Raw genomic sequence first — 13,006 nt, 5'->3', positions numbered from 1 at the left:
TGCAAGCCTGAATACTTCTCATCCTCAGTGGTCACCATCTTACTTTTGTACTCAGCCAAATTCCAGCCTGTAGGTGGAGGATTAATGTTGGTGCCAACACCAGTGGCTTAAAAGAGTTTGTGTTGATGTTCAGTGTTTATCTGTGTTTAAATGTTCTATTAAATGTAAGAGAATTTAATGAGTTCTGCTGTCAAAGTCTCATCAAGTGTCAAAAGTTTGCAAAATACAGCAGTTACAGTGTAAGTCGGTTATTGCGAGTGCTTTTTTCTCACAAAGAGAGCTTGTGGTTGTCTAAATTGTATATAACATTCTTTCAGGGGGCAACTCTTATGATTTGAAAAGGAAGATCACTTGTATTGAGATTTATAGGAAAACAGCCCTTTGGCTTCCTCAATCTATGACCTCAGTGAACTTTTTCCTGGAGAAGTCAATGTCTTAATCACTAGTTTCATGTCTTACTGAGTACGAATTTCTTTTCTTAAAAATGTAAATAATGTTCTAATATTTTCCTCTAATCTTTTTCTCAATCAGTGATCCAAACTCAAACCGCCTTTCTACACAGTTTAATCAGTTCTAATTGGATCTCATCTCTCCAGAACATTTTCGTCTCATTTTTATTCGCTGACAAAAGTGCCAATACATTTAACCATATAGTTTTTGTGCTAATAGGAGCCAAGCTAAGTTGAGCTAAACTAAGGCTGTGCAGACCTGCATCGGGCGCCCATGCAGCTCCTCTCCACAGCTTTTACATTGAAAAGTTGACAGTGTTTAGCTTTAGTCCAAAGTCCACCAAACAGAGACGGCATGGGGTGATCATGGACCTTCTGAACAGCTGTTTCAAATCTGAGAATTATTCTTTGAGCTTTTGTTTGTGTTACTATTTTACTTCTTTAGTTCTTGTGTTGTCATGCAGGGGTTGCTTTTAAAGAAAACATTTTGGTTCCCCCCTCTGTCAGCTTTTTTGCGTCTCAGTCTCACAGCAATAATTTGTGTTCATTACAGCAATTTGCAAGCAGCCATGACTTCACTTACTGTTTACTACTAATTAATGTGGACAGAAAAATGAAGTCCAGGCATATTTATGAAAACAATGTGTATTTTTTGAAAGTTTGGATAGATAAACCTAATCTTCATTTTTCACAATTTTTCTTGCGAAGCCAACTCAAAGACCAAACAGCAGAAATTGGTTTTCCCAGCACACCAGAGAACAAGAAGCAGTCAGCTGCATGGAAATACTGACATCATACCTGTCTGCATGCAGAATTGCTGTTCATTAGCCTGCCACTTAGATCCCGAGGCCAAGTCGCTCCAGCAACATGAAAAGCTCAGACAACCCCGACGAAGTTTCTTATTACTTGCTGTTTTTCTGTTCCTCGGTCAACCTCCTTTCATCTTGGTTAGTCAGCTCCTAGTCATGTATAATACTAACAAGTGGAGCTGTGATTTGTATCTGCTCCATTCTTCTTGTTTCTCTGAAAACTTGGGAAATAGGATTAATGCTTTCCAGTGGACATGACTTTCAAAACCCGAAGCATATCCGTGTCAAACAATCCCACTGTTTCCCTGAAAAGATGCTGAAGGAGCTATAAAAGTGGTTCCATATGATTGACTGAAATGTGATTTATCCAGTCACCATCAGCATAATTTACTGGCTGGCATGTATTTTGCCTACCATTTGGCAAAAGCTTGATATATGATGTGCTCCAAAACTAACAAGACTGAAATGAAGTGTGTGTGTGTGTGTGTGTGTGTGTGTGTGTGTGTGTGTGTGTGTGTGTGTGTGGGGGGGGGGGGGGGGGGGGGTCAACCAGTCACAAGAATCAGCTTTTTTTTGGACTCCCTCTCTGTTGCGATCACTTGAGGGCAAATTGAATGTAGTAACAACACTCCACAGTGGATTTTGTGGCCAAGTAATTGTAACTTGCCTTTTGAAAAGATGCCAGCTTGGTCTTTGTGGTCTTTGTGGGTGAGACTGATGGGCACTGAAAAAATGCTAGGGCCTAAGCTGGTGAGACTGACAAAATAACGTGTACGGCAGTGTGATTATTGAAAAAAGGAAGAAGGAATTCGTGAGAAAACAGAAATTTGTGGTGCTTTTGTTTCATTATAGCCCACCTGAATACAGGCTAGACGGGCGCGTCACTGCAACTCCCCCTGGCTTCTGCTCCGCGGCTGCTGAGTGAGCCCTCATCTGGGACTCTCCTCAGCTCTTTCTGGGACAGTGGCGCGGCTGCCCCTCTGTTGGTCTTCCTTGGTCTCTTGTGTTCTGGGGGCCTCTGGATGTCTGGAGTTTTGATCTCCTCCATACCTGCTTCATGTCCTGGAGGATGGAGCTGTGGCCCCCCCACACCCTCTAGCAGATCATTACATGAAGGAACCTTTTAAAAAAAAACCCCCCAAAAAAAACAAGCGTGTCCATGCTCACAGGTGTACACACTGGTGATCACACCCACAAACTACACCCTTTTTGGCTCCTACCTCAAAGCACACTGTGTTCTGTTGATCTTATGTGCTGCACAATAATGTTTAATATTTAGTATTTACTGTCATATTCCCATATATCATTGTGATGTTGTTTATTCTATTACTCTTGTTCTCTTCTGCTTGTTTTCTTTTTTCTTTCTCAGCAGGTGATCCAGGTGATTGATATATGCATTTTTTTTTCTGCTCATTCTGTTGGTTTTTGTCTTTTGCCCTTCTCCCCCGTCCCTCTTCTCAGCTGTTTCTCTTTCCCTCTTTCTTTCTCCCCTTCTTTCCCCCAGTCAAGTCTGTCCCGTATTCAGTAAGTGAAAATAAAATAAACAATAAAAGGTGAATCAAATGGACCATTATGGCAAGGCTGGGATGGTCAATTTGGTAAAGTAAATCTGTTGGGCATCTTTGTTTGCCTTTAGACAACAATTCTGAGGGCAAAAGAGCCAAACGGGACAGGCAAAAGAAAAAAAAAGAAAAAAAAAAAAAGAATACAGGCTAGACACGACTGAAGCTCAAAATATATTTGGGCTGTGTAAAATAGGTCTAACTTTTTCTAATCTAACATAATTTAAGAAAAGAAAAAATAGAAGAATAGAAATGAAGTTTTTGGGTTTTTTCTCTCCTCTTGTTAGAGATTTTACTTTTGCAAATAATGACAATGATATTTCTTGAGGGTATATGACATAACTCTGTACCACACATGACATGTCAAAAATAAAAGTGCTGATCAGGCATGAATGTCTGGTGCTATGCCTGAATATGACTGAACCACCAACACCTCCACCAGTGGCTCAGGGTCTGACCGATGTTCCAAATAAGCATAATATACTTATTGTTATCTTCACAATTTGTTAATCCTTCATCTTGTCGTTGCTTTTGTTTGAGGTGAAGGAACCATCCTCAAGAGCTGGAAAATGGAGGAAATGTAGAAGAGATAAAAACTGCAGTTCCTCGAGTCGCCACTTAAAAGTGTGCAACTCCCCCTGGCTTCTGCTCCGCGGCTGCTGAGTGAACCCTCATCTGGGACTCTCCTCAGCTCTTACTGGAACAGTGGCGCGGCTGCCCCTCTGTTGGTCTTCCATGGTCTCTTGTGTTCTGGGGGCCTCTGGATGTCTGGAGTTTTGATCTCCTCCATACCTGCTTCACACCCTGGAGGACGGGGCTGTGGCCCCCCCACACTCCCTAGCAGATCGTTACATGGAGAAACCTTTGGAATACAAGCGCGCTGATCCACACAGGTATGCACACGGGTGTTCACTGCTCGTAGACCCAAATTACACCTTTCTTGGCTGCTACTTCGAAGCACATCTGTCCTGCGTGCTGCACAACAACATTGAATATTTAGTATTTACTGCTGTTTACACTTAGCTAGATTAACGCGATGGTGTTGTGTTTAGTATGTTGCTTTGTTTTGTTTTGTTTTTTGTCTTTTTTGCTTGTTTTCTATTCTTCTCTCAACAGGTGATCCAGGAGATCTTTATTTTTTTTTCTCCCCCCCCTTTCTCACTGTCCCTCTCCCCTTCTGTTTTTCCTTTCCTTCCTCTTTCTTTCTCCCTTTCCTATCCCTCACTCATGTCTGTCCCGTCTGTAACATCTGAAAATAAAATATAATAAATAATAAAAACAAAGATCGACCAAATGGACCAATACAGCAATGCCACGATGATCCATTTGGCAAAGTAAATCCATTGGGTATCCTTGTTGGTCTTCAGACAACAATTCTGATGGCTAAAGAACCAAATGGGACAGGCAAAAAAAAAAAAAAAAGAAAATCCTGTGTCACCTAATTGTCATGTTAACAGTGTTGGCTGTCCATTCTGCCCATGCGCCCGGCTGGTGTTGTGGCTATCCCTCTATAAGAACTGAGGGTGGTTTTTTTTTTATTACTCATCCATCTGGAGTTAGGGGAGTGGTGACGTTGACTGAAAAGTCCTTTAATTAGTGCCATCAGGTCTCATCCTCTACTTGAGGTTATCAAACTTCAGTGCATGTGCATTTTTTCATGGATTATCTGACTAATATGCTGGCTTGCTGTGTGCTTACATACCATCCCAGAAGTCTGCCCTTCAGTTTGGGTGAGCAAAATTCTAGTAGTTTACTGATCTTTAAGTTTCTCTGTACTGCATTCTTACATTTTATGAAAGGAGCTTGCTAACCAGGCTTGCTAACACTGGGTGATATCTTAGCACCAAACTAAAACTAATCAGATAAGAGCAAAACCATTCTGGAAACTCAGTGAAACTAAAGTGAAGACAAAAATTCAAAATTAATTAGAATAAAAAGCACTTATAAATTACAAAACACTAACAACTGTAATAGAGACATACCAGCTGATCACACCTGATCAGACACACTTGATCCTCAGCTATTTCTGAATTTTCTGCTTTGATTTAAAAAACAAACAAACAGATGCATTCTGCATTTCTACACGGCTTATACTTTGCCTCTTGCCAGTATACCCAGCCACAAACATTTTCTTTTTTTTTTTTTTTTTCACAAACATTTTCACTGGGAGTGACAAGGATGGACAAGAGTTGAAATGAGTACATCAGAGGGACAGCTCAGGTTGAACAGCTTGAAGACAAAGTAAGAGTGGTAAGTGCAGACGAGGGCTGGTGGAGAAGATATAGTGGATATGTTGGACAAAGGAAGTTGGAGCTGCCAGGCATTAGGACAAGAGGAAGACCTCAGGGGAAGTTCATGGATTAAAACGAAGGAGGAAATGCAGAAGGTTGGTGTAACAGAAGAGGATGCTAGAGATATGCTGAGATGGGTCCACTTTAGTGACCTTCAAAGGGATCAACTGAATGAAGAAGATAAAGAAAGTTGTATTGTACAAGACTGTAATACTCAACATACTGTTGAGTTGCCCTGACTCCCCAGTTGTGGAAGCGCAAGAGTTGACAATACTATCCAGCCTCCACATAAGGAAGTCACGACTTGTCCTGTTTGCCACTCTTCAAAAGCAAAAATTATTCCTAACATTCACTTTTTGTTTGCTCTGTGTTTGCCAAAATGTCAAAGGCAGAAAAAAGGTCCTGTGAGGCAGTCTCGGTTATATCTGAGAAACTCAAAAGAAGAAATATCTAGGTAGACGTATATACTGTACCACTAGCTCTGAGTATATAGCGGGTCAGCTTTCTGTACTTGTAGACTGCACTTTTAAGATTGGGGCTGATGAAAGATTTTAGTTATATGATGTCATTACATGAAACAATGCAATCTAAGTGCCAGTTACAGCTGTGGGATAAGTAGGATAAAGGTACTAACGTGATGGAGTGGAACTGTGTATACGTTCCCAGTGACAACATACATATGGTGTACATAGTATAGGTTATAGATCAGTCAACGCTGCCTGAAGTACTTCCTCACAGTGAAACAAGCAAACCCACTGATTCCTGTTGGAACCAGTTTCTTAATGTGGTGACGAGCTATTTGCTCTCTCATGACCACCTCTGAATTTTTCTGTCTGGCTGTTGATCCCGTCGTCTCAGAGCCTGCTTTGAGTTGGGCCTGCAACTCGAATGTTTTTCTCCATCTTTGGAGGACAGTTTGAGAGTTTGGCAATGAGGCTATGAGCAGAGCAAGGAAAGGAATCTACAAAAGCCTGGAGAAGACATTCTTGACTTTATCCCTTCATTAAAACTAAGAGATGGTGTGAAAGGCAGAAGATCTGGTACAGATTTGTCAAGAAATCATTTAAATTTCCCACTTTGAGGAGTGTGTTTGTAGTTGAATTTAATAGCAAATACGTAAGTTGTTCAATTAACTGTCAAAGTAAAACTTAGTCATTAGACTTGACCTTCTCAGAACAATGCAAGAAAAAAATAATTTTTCAGTTGAAAACTGAATTTGAAGTAAAGTTGTTTTTCTGAAGTAAAACAGTAAGAAAAAGGAGCCCTCACAAATACCAGAACTACGTTTTCAAAATAATGTAAATGGCTAAAGAAGTAAAGTATTGTAATTAGCACTGTATGCCGCTCAAATCATTTACTGTAGCATGCCATGTGGCACGGCCTGTGAAAAAACAATAAAAAATACTGGTTGAGCCACTTTTTGGGTTGGAGAAGCATTCGAATACAGTTAATTCAGTTTGTCACAGCATGTTTTCTTTTAGTGAAGTCAGACCAATTACCCAGCAACCCAAAGCATGCCAGTTCCACGTGATAGCACAGGAAAAAGATCGTTAGCTGCTAACCGCCTTTACCAACATTTGCTGTGGTCATTAAGTCTGTATGGCGAGGAAAGAAACAAGAGGGATTTGTATGGGGAGGATAAAAAAGCCTCCAGTTAGTGCTTTAAGCACCCTTTCTTGCGTTGTCTGTTAGTGTAGTGTTAATACATCAGCATGTTGAATGTGAATGGACAACAGTGGGACCTGAAGCTGACGTGTAGATCTCTCCCTGTTTGAAGTGTGATGCAATCGTCTAGGTTCTCAGACCTATTCATTATTTTTTTTTACCAGACTTTAGTTCAGGACACATTTATGTACTGGTGTGCTGTTAGACACTGATTGAGATGTAAAATGATTCCAGATGTGTTGTTATTATGCACTGGTGCACTCATTCTCCCGAGACCTACATAGGTGCTGATTTCCTAGATATGCTTGAATGACAGTCGCACAAAGAATTGTTTTGCTTTCAATCAAGCCAGTATAAAACCATGAATAATTAGCCAGCTCTGTGGTGGTGACCTTAATACAACATGCTCTTCTGGCTGCATTCAGCCTTGTCCTTAAATGACCCAGTAAGCTCAGCCTCCTAATTATCGTTATTGCGAGTGAAGAAACCCACCATGTTGGTAAACTGGTTAGCCTCAGACTAGTGGTTTCCTGCTTTGGTGCATTGGTGTTGGTTAAAAGGACGATCAACTCATCACCAAGCAGACAATAAAACAGCTGGGAGGAATTACTTTAGTGCGGCATGCGGACAATCTGATAATCTAGCTCATCTAATCTATCGCCTAACTACTGCAGTTTAACATTCCTCAATAGAGTGAACTTTTTCCCAGCCCTTTGCTTTCTCTGTAGAGACCTAAACAACAAGGTGGAATGCAGTGCATTTATTAATACCAAAAGTATATTAGTATATAAAAATAGCCACCTATTTCAGGATCAGATGCTAAGGCTGGATGCTGCCATACCTTTGTAGTGCTTCTAACACATGAAGTAATAAATAATAATAATGATCTTTTGCCCTATAGTAATTCTAAATCGTATGGAAGGCGCTGTTGCAAAGACACAAGTGTTGTACCATAAAAAACAAACATTCCGATGCAGTGCTTGTGATATATGAATGGCACGATTTTGCTAAGTGGCAAAACAAATCCTATTTTTCCATGCTTTTCCAGTTTTAATACTGGACCCTCCTGCTCAGTAAAAATTTTCAGCTAAAAATGTTAAGCTGAGATAACCCAGATGACATCATCATAGTTAATTTCTCAGACATGGAAAAAAACTCCTCCAGAGCCACACAAGACATTAAATGACTGTTTTCACAAGCTGAAAAAAATCTATCAATAGAGCTACTGTGAACAGCTTTTCTGCTCAGGAGTATAATGTTACCTTTAACAGTATTGGAGTAATTACATTTATGAAAAATGGTGACTATAATCTATAACTGTTTACTTTTTCTGAATTTCTGCAGTCTGTTAGTCAACTCCTACATGAGGCCTGGCTGAGGTCTGAGGTCTGTATTGCACTTACAAACACCTGAAGATAACTGTGATTGGACTACATTTAAAATATCAGAAAACATGTCAGTATTAGCTTTGTGCATCCTTACGGCGCTCTAAAATAATTTCATCCATGTGTGCTAGTGTGTTTACTGCACATGATGATATTACAACAATGATGACTTAAATAGTCTATATATGTAATGGGTATATCTAATGTAATGAGTGCTTACAGTTAGGTTCATAGAAGTATTCAAACAACTGTTCACACTATCACTTTAAAATAAAAAAAGTCAAGAGTGGACTGAAGTGCAGAGTTTCAGTTTTAATTCAAGGAGTTTAACTAAAGTATTAAGAATTACAGTAATTTTCATACATAGTCTCAGAGCCTTAAAAGTTATTGGACAGTTGTCTGAAAAGCCGTTATGCAAAAACTGTAGGTGTGTTGATTGCACTGGATAGCCCACCATCACCAAAAGGCCTGAAACATGGAAGAAGATAATAAAAACGCACGATGACAGAATTATTTCCATTTTTAAGAAAAACAATGCCACAACATCTTAACCTAGTCAAGAACACTCCCAAGGTGGTGGGTATATCACTGTCATGCAATCATGACAGATGCAAGTATGCAATCATGAGATGTCTTCATGAACGTAAACAGAGTTTACAACAAGGTAAAAAGCACTGATTTATATTCAAAAACAAGAAGGAGAGATTCAAGTTTTCCTGAAAACATCTAAAACAGCCGGCATGGTTCTGGAAAAAAATCTTTGGACTTATGAAATCAGAATGATGGGGAAAATATGGAGAAGAAAAGAAACAGACCAGGATCCAAAGGATACCACATGATCTGTCAAACATGCTGGAGACAGTGTTATGCATGGTCATGTATAGCTGCCAGGGGAACTGAGCCACTCGTGTTTATTGATGATGTGACCACTGTTAGAAGTAGCAGGTTCACCCAGATGATGACAAACTAATCAGACGTTGCTTCATGGCGCAAATGAATGATGACACAAAGGATACTGGAAAAGAGCTTCTCAAAGCAAATAACAGAGGTTATTCTTCAGTGGCCACCCAATAGAACAGGTTCTCCATTACTAAATGCCAAACAATAGTTACATTTAACAGTGTTACGTCCCTCTGAAGCCCCTAATCATCTCAATGTTTTCAGCTGGTGCTAATTGGCCACACCTAGTCAGGTGTGGATAAAAGTATACCTGAGGCAAGCTTCCCAGGAGCTCACTTGTCTTTACCTTGGTGGCATCAGCCATTTCACCCAGCCTGCTATGCCATTTTAAGATAAAACCTCGTCTGACTAACACTCTGGTATCCGTCTCCTTTTTTTTAATGTTGCGGCTTTTGAGCCGGGTTGTAACAAACAGTAACTAGTTTGTCCAGTTATTAGTATCTGAAAATGTGTGCAACAATTCAGAAATATAAAAGAATCTTGAACACATGATATGAACACTTTTGCCAAACTCTTTGAATTAAAGTTGAAAGTCTGCACTTCAGTTACATGTTGACAGTTTGATTTAAAGTCTGCTGTGGTGCTGTAAAAAGGCTGAATTACAAGAACTGTATCAATATCCAAATATGGACCTAGCTGTGTGTTTAACTCTGTTTTTTATATTTGGAAATAAATGAGGCACTATATTAAATATGTACTCTGATATTAAACTGCTAGAGTTTCCATGGCTTATAGACCCACATACAGTGTTCTCCACTTTTATCCACTTTATCATCTCGCTCACTTTATCAACTTTCAATATAATTGCTGCATATCAAGATTACTACACATGTATGAAAAAAAAAACCAGGACTTTAGGAGAGGCTTCCTATCAAATGTTTTATTTATTTGCCATAAGCTTTGGTTTTCACTTCATTCCTCTGTTGGCCTTGGAACAAGGGCCAAGAAGACTGGAAACCCCTGGAGTTTAATGGTGGGAAGTACATTAAAGAGTTTTAGGTGATCCAGAAGAAAAAGAAAAAAAATTGATCTTTTTGCTTTCTTGCTGCTGAGTCATTGTCTGTTAATCTAACTTTGTGTCTGGTCAAAGGCAGATCCCATTCTTTTTGTGCCAAACTTTTGAGTTTGCCCTTTAAGCTCAAAGTGTCACAGAACTGTTGAACTGCCATAAATATTAGGGCTGTGGCATGGTTATTGGTGCCAGACATGCTGGTCTGATTATTTCAGAAACTGCTGATATACTGGGATTTTACCCCACAATCATCTCTTGGGTTTACAGAGAATGGTCCAAAAAACGAGAAAATATCCTGTGAATTGCAGTTCTCTGTGATGTTGATGCCAAAGGTCAGAGGACAAAGACCAGACTGCTTTGAGCTGATCTGAAGGCAACCATAATTCAAATAATCATTTGTTACAACCAATATATCCAGAATAGCATCACTGATAAGGTCATAATTTGGTGTCAAAAACATGAAAGCATGGATCCATACTGTCTTATTTCACCAGTTCAGACTAGCGTTGTGATAGTGTGGGGATAGTTTATTGGCCTATAGTCCCCTTAATACCAGCTGAGCACCATTTAAACACCACAGCCTACTTGAGTATTGTTTCTGACCATGTCCATCCCTTTATCATGATAGTGTACCATCATCTGATGGATTGTTCCAGCTGGATAACACACCATGTCACAAAGCTCAGATTATCTCTGGTTTCTTGAACATGACAATGAGTTCTCTGTAGAAACTCAGTTCACTGTAACAAAATACAGTAAGTTCCAACACAAAGATGTTACTCTTTCATTTGTGAACCTGTAGTTCTTCTGCAGTCGAGCTATAAATTGATCCAGGCTATGAAAAAGAACACAAATGAGTGATAAAATTAAGCAAACAGCAGTTCATTTGGTAGGAGTAGTATTGCAGCATGGATTCAGGAATCTGGTTGTAACAAGAGGGGACCAAATAAATATTGGCTTTGAACACTGTACAAGTGTTAAATCTCTGTATTCACACATTCAAATGACATTAATATAGCTAAAAATAATATTAACAGCATGCACATTTAAGTATATTTGTACTTCTATAGCACATGTAGTATATTCTGGACAAGGGTATATTTCCAAAATTAAGCAGAACAACTTTAGTCACTGTAGTCATATTCTGAAAAAAGAGAGCTGAAATGCACTCCTTTGTGCACCCCCTGGTCTTTCTCTTTTTTAAATATTTTGCTTTGTTATGTTAGATCCAGTGGATAAGTGTCTTAAATGGTCGCCCCATGGTCGCCCCATGATCGGAAGGTCGGCGGTTCGAATCCACTTAACGGCTACCCTGAGGTACCCCTGAGCAAGGTACCGTCCCTACACACTGCTCCCCGGGCGCCTGCTTAGTGGGCTGCCCACTGCTTCACTGAGTGAATGGGTCAAATGCAGAGAAAAACAAGTAATTTCCCCATGGGGATCAATAAAGTATCCATTATTATTATTATTAAATCTGAATTCTATCTTAAGGCCACCAGGTGGCGATAGCTGTGGTTCCATGAAGATTTTCCGTTCTCTAGAAGTCTATGGGAAGATGGCTTCAAGGAAGCAATGTCCATTTTTTTATACCGTCCATGATGTGTGTGTATAATTGGTCAGTTACCTTAGTATCTGCAAAATTATTTAACCACCTAGCATGATACTCTGGACATAAAATGGCATTTAAGCCAAGAAAAAAAGATCTATTCTGTGTGCAAATTGTATTAAAAATGCAGCTTTTTTTTTTACAGTGTGTCTGATGTCTCATAGATATTGTTATCACAAACTAATAATAATGTAAACACAAAACCATTTTTCTTCCCTTAAAATTTCAAATGATCACATCAGTGGTTAGTGCTAATTAGCTAACGGTAGCTAACTATTATCATGGTGTGCCACTTGTTAATTTTAGGGTTTAAATGTTATACAACTTTAGTCAAACCAAAAATTGTTACCAATATCAGAATAACAGACCAATCACTGAGCTGTGTAAACCAGGGGTAGGCAATTGATTTGCCCAAGGGTCACAGTTAGTGCCTAATTGTAACACTGACTCTTCCCAGTTAAAGTTTATTAAGAGATAAAATCAGCATTAAGGACTAGCTAAATCTGGTACAAAGCCTCTTTCCATTCTTTATGTGTATAATCTATTTTGCGCACAGTCCCTGAAATTCACAAAATTGAAAAATGAGTAGAATTGAGTTCAGGTTATTGATGCGGCCCTCCATTTTGTTACTGTTAGAACAGGAACAAATCTAGAAGTTTCCGTCTGAATTTGTAGATAGCTACAGATTTACAGTTTATATAGTTAATTGATATATTCTCAGAAATAGATTGCATGTCATTGCCAGCTTGACCCCATTCAGTCACAAACCTATAGCACACTGATTGCCATTTTATTGTTGTCTTGGTGCACCAAAGTCACTTTGAAGCAACTGACCGTGATTAGTTATGGAACTGGTGGATTTCAAAGGCAACAGGATGGCATGTTCATCCTACACAGTTATAATAATTTTGGTCATACTGTGGTCTCCAATCACTTTTTTCCGTAGCGTGACTGTAATATTAGTATCTCTGTTTTGAATTTAGGCTAAACCTTATAAAAATAACTGACAGGCAGAGGAAGAGGAGGCCAAATTTACTCTCCAGGTGGATGTTCCAAAGTAGAAATGTGACTTCATTTATAAACTATGAATAAATAATCCAAATGCCAATTCTTGATATCACAAGCAAGGCTGTGCACAACCAACACGAGCCACTGCAGATATTTTCTTTACATTTTAGGGGTAAAACAAGCATTCATTGTTGTATCCTGCAGTATTTCTAACGCTGAGAAAATGTGGACGTGCACTCATTTTCTAATGTGAATAAGT

The sequence above is a fragment of the Copadichromis virginalis genome, linkage group LG23 (assembly GCF_057382275.1).
Source record: "Copadichromis virginalis isolate Kocher_CV1m ecotype Utaka linkage group LG23, C_Virginalis_male_GT1.1, whole genome shotgun sequence".
NCBI classification, from domain to species: domain Eukaryota; kingdom Metazoa; phylum Chordata; class Actinopteri; order Cichliformes; family Cichlidae; genus Copadichromis; species Copadichromis virginalis.
Note: the sequence above shows the minus strand (reverse complement) of the source record.